Below are 8538 nucleotides of genomic sequence, written 5' to 3' on the forward strand. Positions count from 1 at the left end.
GTTACCGGACCACACTCAGCTGCCATTTCCAGGTGGTTCTGGCACATGCTGCTTGTAAGGCGACATCCCTGTCTTGGGCCTCAGCCATGCGCCTCCACAGAATTCCCCAGGCCTTGGACATGCTGATCCAGAGCCAAAACTGTTGTCCCCATGCCTCCACCATGGACTTCACCCGTGTGGTGTTGGCTTGGGTGGCACACATTGTCGGCACCACCTCCTGCTCCTGCACAAAGTTGGACTCCTCCAACTGCACCTTCAGATGCTGAATGCTCGCCGATAACGCCTCATGTAGTCCTTGGCTCTGCGACTGTATCTCCAGCCACTATTGATGGAACTGTCCATTCCAGAAGCCCAAAACCCATCTGAACGGCAGCTTGTTCCTTGGGTTGACCTGCCCTCTGACTGTCTGCCCCTTCGGATGTTCCTATTTCCACCTGCTGTATCGGACCATCTGTGTGGTAAGCACCAGATAACGTCCCAGGAGCCTCTTCACTAGGGTACCCGACCGAGGTGAGTGTCTCTGGGCTGGTGGAGGGTGCCGGAAACAGCTGTGAAGGGAAATCCGTGTCATTCTCCGACTCGAGTTCTGGGGTCTCCTGAGTCTCGGGCAGAGGGCTAGTGTCCAAGCTATTATATCACATGGTAGTAATATGTCGTTACTCTTTGCTTTATATTTACAGAATGATCTGATGGTGTGATTCTCAAGAAACCACTAATCTTTAACTCAAAGCAAAATAAGTTTAATGAATAACAAATTGAATAATGTTGAGTTTGTTCATTCTTACAGAACTACAACTAGTGATTAAGTAATTCATAATGAAGTATTAACTATTTTAACCACACTATGCTGTTATCTATCTCTCTAACTCTCTGCTGTCTAGTGACTCCTGGTTCGAAGAGATCCAAGATCCTCTGAGTTTGCATATTTATACATAAATCTAGTGCTGCCATCTAGTAGTGTCTTAGACTATGATGTAGTCATTAACCCTTTCTATATCATGAGAACTTGATGTCACATGTGTGAAATTGTACTGTTTTGAGAACTCGGCCCATTCATTGCTGTCAAAACATTTTCCATTGTCCGACATGATAGTGGGGGGTATCCCATGTTTTGCAAAAGTTTCTTTGCTGGCTTTTAAAACCGATTTAGATGTTAGATCCGGTAGCTTCATGACCTCTGGATAGTTGGAGTAGTAATCAATAATTAATACAATGTCCCGACCATTCGAGTGAAATAGGTCAATACCTACTTTGGTCCAAGGAGAGGTGACTAACTCATATTGTTTTAGAGTCTCCTTGCATTGCGCAGGTTGATGTTTCTGATAAATCTCACAGGTTAGAACCATGTCAGTTATGTCTCAATTTATTCCTGGTCAATAGACTGCTTGTCTCGCCCGTCACTTACACTTCTCAATCCCAAGGTGACCCTCATGAATCTGATTAAGTATCATAGGTCAGGGGCAGCACGGTGGCGCAGTGGTAGCACTGCAGTCTCACGGCGCCGAGGTCCCAGGTTCGATCATGGCTCTGGGTCACTGTCCGTGTGGAGTTTGCACATTCTCCCCGTGTTTGCGTGGGTTTCGCCCCCACAACCCAAAGATGTGCAGAGTAGGTGGATTGAACATGCTAAATTGCCCCTCAATTAGAAAAATTAATTGGGTACTCTAAATTTATTAAAACAATAAAAAAAATAAAGTATCATGGGCAGGATTCTCCCAACGGGAGACTAAGTGCCGACGCCGGAGTGAAAACCGGAGTGTTTCACTCCGGCGTTGGAGGCCGCTCCTCGCCCCCTATTCTCCTACCCCCGGGGGCTAGGAGCGGCGCTGCGTCATTTACGCAGCCAGGCCTTGGCACCGCGTGAAAGCGGCGCTGTGTAAATTAAGGGGCCGGCACCGTGTAAATTATGTCATCTGCGCATGCGCAGGTTGGCCGGCGCCAACCCGTGACATGCGCGGTTGCCGTCCTCCCCGCGGGCGCCCCACAAGACATGGAGGATTGATCTTGTGGGGCAGCGGAGGAAAAGAGTGCGTCCTTTAGAGACGCCAGCCCGCTGATCGGTGGGCACCGATCACGGGCCAGACCCCTACTGAGCGCCCCCCCCCCCGGTGCTCGATCCCCTCTCCCGCCCCCACAGGCTGCCCACGTAGCGTTCGGGCGCTGTTCACGTCGGCAGCGACCAGGTGTAATTGGTGCCAGAGTGAACCCATTGGATTGGGCAGGCCGCTCGGCCCATCCGGGCCGGAGAATCGCCGCTCGCCCGTTAGAAACAGCGAGCGGCGATTCTCCGAGCGGCCTGTCGTGAAACGCGGCACGCCGTTTTTGGGGGGGGGGGTGGGAGAATCGCGTGCCGGTGCGGCATGGTGGGAATCGCCCGGCACCCCTGCGATTCTCCCACCCGGCGTGGGGGGGGCGGAGAATTGCGCCGCCCCATATGTCAGAGACACAGTGGTATGACTATCCGGTCGAGTCGAAGAAGTAGTCCATCCACGATCTGCCTGCACGTTTCTAAATTGAGGACACTGCCCTTTCGGCCACTAATTCGTGATATGGTGTATGGTCCGTTGCAGCACAGCATCCTTCTTAGTTTCTGTCTGGATTAGATTTATCTTCTGATCCGATGCAGGTAGATTCTCTGCACCGAGCTGTGCCTGAGTTTCAAAATCACATATAACTTGAACGGTTCACTTGCAGACATCATGAAGCGTGATAGCACATCCGCTATGATTAAATCAATTCCTGATGTGTAGATGAGGTCAAAGTCGTACCTCCTGAGCTTCATCATGATACTTTGGAGTCGTGGAGTCATGTCATTGAGATACATGTCAATTACAAGCACCAACGGTCTGTGATCCGTCTCTACAGTAAATGTGGGGAGTTCATGGACATAGTGATGGAACTTCAATATGCCTGTTAATAGTCCCAGACATTCTTTCTCGATTTGAGCATATCAACATTCTGTTGGTGTCATCGTTCTGGATGCATATGCAACAGGAACCCAAGATGAGTGTCGTTTCTTTGCAGCAGTACTGCTCCTATTCCAGCCTGACTTGCAGCAGTGGATATTTTCGTCTCCCTGTTAGGATCAAAGAAGACTAATATAGGTGCAGTCGTTAGTTAAACTTTTAAATCTTGCCACTCTTTTTGATGGTTTTCTGACCACCCAAAAGGGGTAGCTTTCTTGATTAAGTGTCTAAGAACTGTTGTTCTCGTTGACAAATTAGGTATGAATTTACCTAAGAAGTTGACAAAGCTGAGAAATTGTAGTACTGCTTTTTTATCTTCAGGTACTTTCATGCCCTGAATGGCTGAAATTTTCTCATCGTCTGGTTGCACACCATGTTCGGATATCTGATCTCCCAAAAACTTTAGCGTAGAAGTTCCAAAAGTCCATTTGGATTGGTTTAATTTGAGACCATATCTGTGTATGCACTTAAAAACTTGTTTAAGTCGTTCAATGTGTTCTTCTTTAGTCGATGACCAGATGATGAGACATCTACATATACCCAAACACTTTCTGAATACTTCTGTCATCTGTTCCATGATTCTGTGGAATACTTCAGATACAAAGATTATTCCAAAAGGCGTATGATAGAAACAAAATCTTCCAAAAGGTGTATTAAAGGTGCAGAGTTGATTGCTTGAGTCATCCAGTTGCATTTTCCAGAAACTTTCCGATGCATCTAATTTTGTGAAGATGCGTGCATTGGCCATCTCGCTGGTGATCTCCTCTGGTTTTGGAATGGGATAGTGTTCCCGCATGATGTTTTTGTTGAGATCCTTGGGATCAATATAGATGCGTCGCTCACCTGACGGTTTCTTCACACAAACCATCAAACTGACCCAGTCAGTCAGTTTAATGATTCTTGAAATGATCCCTTGGTTCTGAAGGCACTCACAGGTTTGGCATCCATCCTTAGCAGGATCTTATACTTGAATGGCAGTGTACCCATGCCTTTAAAAACATCTGGATATTGATTTAAAATGCTTTGGATATCATCATTCAGTACAGTTTGAGACGAAGTTGCAGTATAAACTCGTTGTATTGGGTGTAACTCCTTGCAGGCTTGTGCACCTAAGAGTGATGATTTATCTGACTTGACAAACTCAAATCTGAGTGAAGTAACAAGATTCTTGTTGGAGACTTTTAAATGGCATGACCCAATCGATGAAATTGAATATCCATCGCAGTCCTTCAGTCTGCAGGCTGCTGGATGTATCTCAGGTGCGTGTTGAAGCTTGTTGAGATCCCGCTTTGAGAGCAAGCTAGCCAAAGCGCCAGTATCCAATTTAAATTGAATTGGACAGTTATTGGGCGGGATTCTCCCCTACCCGGCGGGGCGGGCGGTCCTGGCACCGAGGAGTGGCGTGAACCTCTCCGGCATCAGGCCGCACGGAAGGTGCGGAATCCTCGCACCTTCAGGGCCAGGCCGGCACCGGCGGGGTTGGCACCGCACAAACCGGTGTGGAAGGGGCTTGGCGCCACACCAACCAGCGCCGAAGGGCCTCCGCCGCCAGCGTGTGTCGGCTTCATCCCAGCGCATGCGCAGGGGGGTTTGATTCTGCACCGGCCAAGGGGGTGGTCCACAGCAGCTGGTGCGGAGGGAAAGAGTTCCCCCACGGCACAGGCCCACCCATGGGTCAGAGGGCCCCGATCGCAGGCCAAGCCACCATGGGGCACCCCCCAGGCAGATCCCCCCCCGAGGACCCCGGAGGCCGCCCTCAGAGTCAGGTCCTGCCGGTAAGTACCATCTCTAATTTATGCCGACGGGACCGGCCTAAAACGGGCGGCAGGTCGGCCCCCCGGCTGGAGAATCGCCGGGGGGGGCCACTGTCAGCGCCGACTGGCGCGGCGCGATTCTCGCCCCCACCAAAACCCCAGCGCCAGAGAATTCGGCCCCCAGCAGGGGCAGAACTCACGCCGACCCCCCCCCCCCCCCCCCCCCCCCCCCCGCCGATTCTCCGGCCCGGCGGGAGGTTGGAGAATCCCGCCCATTTACTTTTATAACTGATCCATTCAGTGTCAGAATTTATTGAATTAATTTGTTGAGGATATTTTGTTACTTCAGTGGATTCTTCATTTTTCTCCATTATCCCAACAAAAGAATGTGTTCTCCAGTGAGCCTAGAGGTATCTGTGTCAGATGAAAAATTCTCTTCTTCTTCTTCTTCTTTTGATTTTACAGTGGTCATCGAATTTGTTAAGAATAAGATTAAACTTTGTTTTGTCCTGACTGGCAGAGTATTGAAAAGAGTTGTAGATTTCCATTGCATGTTGACCAGCCATAGATACAAGCAGTGCAATTTTGCGAGCATCGTTTGCATTAGTTAAATCAGATAAATTTAAATTGCTGTTTAAACAGCTGCCAGTTTGCATTAAAATTAACGGTTATCCTGAGGTGTCGAGAAGCTTGAGCTTCGGCCATCAGGTCGTTTGTCTTCGACGGTTTTGTTTGTGATGATGCTTCTCCGTTGAATAGCAGCTAAGGTTTTTTCTTTATCTGCGCTTAATATATTACTCTAGCTCGTTCACTGAAGCCAAAGCCTGGTACCATGTTATATTACTTGTTCATAATATGTCGTTACTCTTTGCTTTATATTTACAGAATGATCTGATGGTGTGATTCTCAAGAAACCACTAACCTTTAACTCAAGCAAAATAGGTTTAATGAATAACGAATTGACTAATGTTTGTTCACCACTACAGAACTATAACTGGTGATATTTTAACTACACGTGCTAATTATGCTGTTATCTATCTCTCTAACACCCTGCTGTCTAGTCACTCCTGGTTCGAAGAGACCCAAGATCCTTTGAATTCACATATTTATACATGAATCTAGTGCTGCCATCTAGTGGTTGTCTTACACTATGATGTAGTCATTAACCTTTTATATATCTCTATATCGCTGCACAAGTATCTCTCTGTGTTTGCATGGGTTTCGCCCCCACAACCCAAAGATATGCAGGGTAGGTGGATTGGCCATGCTAAATTGCCCCTTAATTGGGAAAAAATGAATTGGGTACTCTAAATTTATTTTTTAAAATCACTACACCAGCTGCTTTCCGCCTTGGTGCTCAGCTCACGGGGGCTCTGGCTATGGCACAGGCTGGGACAGTGGATGGCAGTTGGACCTGCCCCATCCACCAGCTGCTCTTGCAAGAAACAAGACAAGACGCATGATTAGACCGCGGGCCGGGGGTGGTGGGGTGAGCATGTGGGTGGGGGGGGTGGTAAGTGTGGAGGTGCTGTAGGGTGAGGGACTGGGGATTGTGTAGGGTGAGGTTGGTGTGGGAGTGGTGTCGGGTGAGGGTGATGTGGGGGTGGAGTTTTGGGGGGGGGGGGAGTTTGACACACGTGTCACGGGGAAATGCAACTAAGCAGGGTCTCACTTCCTCACCTGTGGCTGAACTCCACCTCGGTGACCTCCCTTTCCTCCGGGCCGCTAACAACATGCAGGGCCCTCTGCGCTGCCATGGTTCGGGGCCGCAGGTCTGACGACCACCCTCCTGCCTTTTCCCACTTCCGGCGGTTGTAGATGGTCTTCTAGGGGGAGGCTGCGGAGACAAAAAAACAACAAGGTTAGACAGTCCAACACATGCAGCCCAGGGAGTGGGTAGCTGGTGGCCTCAGTGGCCAGGGCACCCAGCCATGGCTGCCAGTATGGGTGCCAGCATGTGGTGCAGGATGGGGATTCTGTGGGGGTGTGGTTTGGGTTCTGGGTGTGTGTGACGGGGGTTAGAACCAGGGATACAGTGCTGCCTACTCACCATGTGTATCTGCAGCGGCAGCTTGTCAGCCTCCTGAGTGTCAATCGCAAGACCCGTGAATCCGGCACTGTTTCTCATTGGGATCGACTGTGTGCCAATTGGAGCAGGTTCTAGCCCCTTACAGAAGTGGAATCAGTCTAGGTGTGGTGCCAATTTTGCTGTCGTGGAACTCCACGAATTCTGCTTGGCGTCAACACGTGGTTTCAGAAACGAGAATCCCGCACCTTAACTTTGAGGCAATCCTCTGTACTTTGTGAAAAAAGACCAATCTGCACATAAACCCTTGAAGTACAAGAACTATATGGCACTGCACGGTTGTAGACATCAGGGGCGGCATTCTCTGACACCCCGCCAGGTCAGAGAATCCCCGACGCCCTGAAGCCGGCTCCCGTATTCCTCGGCACCGTTTTTCGGGCAGGAACAGGATGCACGCCACGCCGGTCAAGGGCCATTGGCAGTTCTCCAGGTCCCGATGGGCCGAGTGGCCGTCCGTTTTTGGCCAGTCCTGCTGGCGAGGGTTACGCATGTTCCCACACGGCGGAACCTGGCTGGTAAATCGACTTGGGCGACCCTCGGGAGGGGGGGGTGGGCCCGGAGGCCCCGGGGGGGTGGGGCCCGGAGGCCCGGGGGGGTGGGCCCGGAGGCCCCCACGGTGGCCTGGCCTGCGATCAGGGCCTACCGATCTGCGGGTGGGCCTGTTCCGTGGGGGCACTTCTTCCTTTCACGACGGCCCCTCTAAGGCTCCGCCATGGCCGGCATGAGAAGAGAACCCCCCCCGCACAAAATACGCCGACCAGTCTGCGCATGTGCGGAACCACTCTGGCGGTTCCACGCATGCACGAGATCACATCGGCCCTTCGGCGCATGCACGAACTCGCACCGTCCCTTCGCTGGAGCGATGCCAACTCCTCTGCCGTCCACCAAGCCCCCGAAAGTGTGGAGAATTCCGCACTTTCGGGGGCTGTTGACGCCGGAGTTGTTGGCCAACGAGACCATCACCGCTATAGAACATTAATTGGTCCACTTAATGGGGTCCCACGGGCTTCACGCCACAAATTATGGTCCCGCCAGCTGATTCGCCAAGACTGTGCTTGCCAACCTCCCGCTAACAAGGGGGAGCAGCACTTAAACCCATCCTGCACCTTCAACCTCATAGAGCCTGCAGCCATGCTGTCGCGAAAACCAGCCCCACGATTTGAGGATGCCGACCTGGGCAGATTACTGACGTGGTCAAGGCCAAACGGGATGCCCTGTTCCACCAAGAGTCTCAGAGGGTCAGCCACAGGGCAGCTAGTGCCGCCTGGGAGGAAGTGGCAGCGGCTGTCAGCTCGGGGAGCGTGACAGGGAGGACCGGTACCCAGTGCCGTAAGATGGAGCTGGTTTAGCACAGGGCTAAATCGCTGCCTTTTAAAGCAGACCAAGGCAGCCAGTAACGCGGGTTCAATTCCCGTACCAGCCTCCCGGAACAGGCGCTGGAATGTGGCAACTAGGGGCTTTTCACAGTAACTTCATTTAAAGCCTAATTGTGACAATAAGCGTTTTTCATTCAAGATCAGCAACCTCCACTGGGCCACAAGAGTGAATTGGCACCTAGCGTGTCCGTCCCCTCACCATTCCCCCGCCCATGAGCATGGCCTGACACCAGCCCCGCCCAGCACCGTTCCGAGCTTCATCCATGCAAAGCAGTGCTGTCTACACCATCCTCAACCCCATACTCCTGTCCCCCATCATCCCATACGGGCTGTCTCCCCGACACCTCGCCTGAACG

Source organism: Scyliorhinus canicula, chromosome 1 (genome assembly GCF_902713615.1).
Source record: "Scyliorhinus canicula chromosome 1, sScyCan1.1, whole genome shotgun sequence".
NCBI classification, from domain to species: domain Eukaryota; kingdom Metazoa; phylum Chordata; class Chondrichthyes; order Carcharhiniformes; family Scyliorhinidae; genus Scyliorhinus; species Scyliorhinus canicula.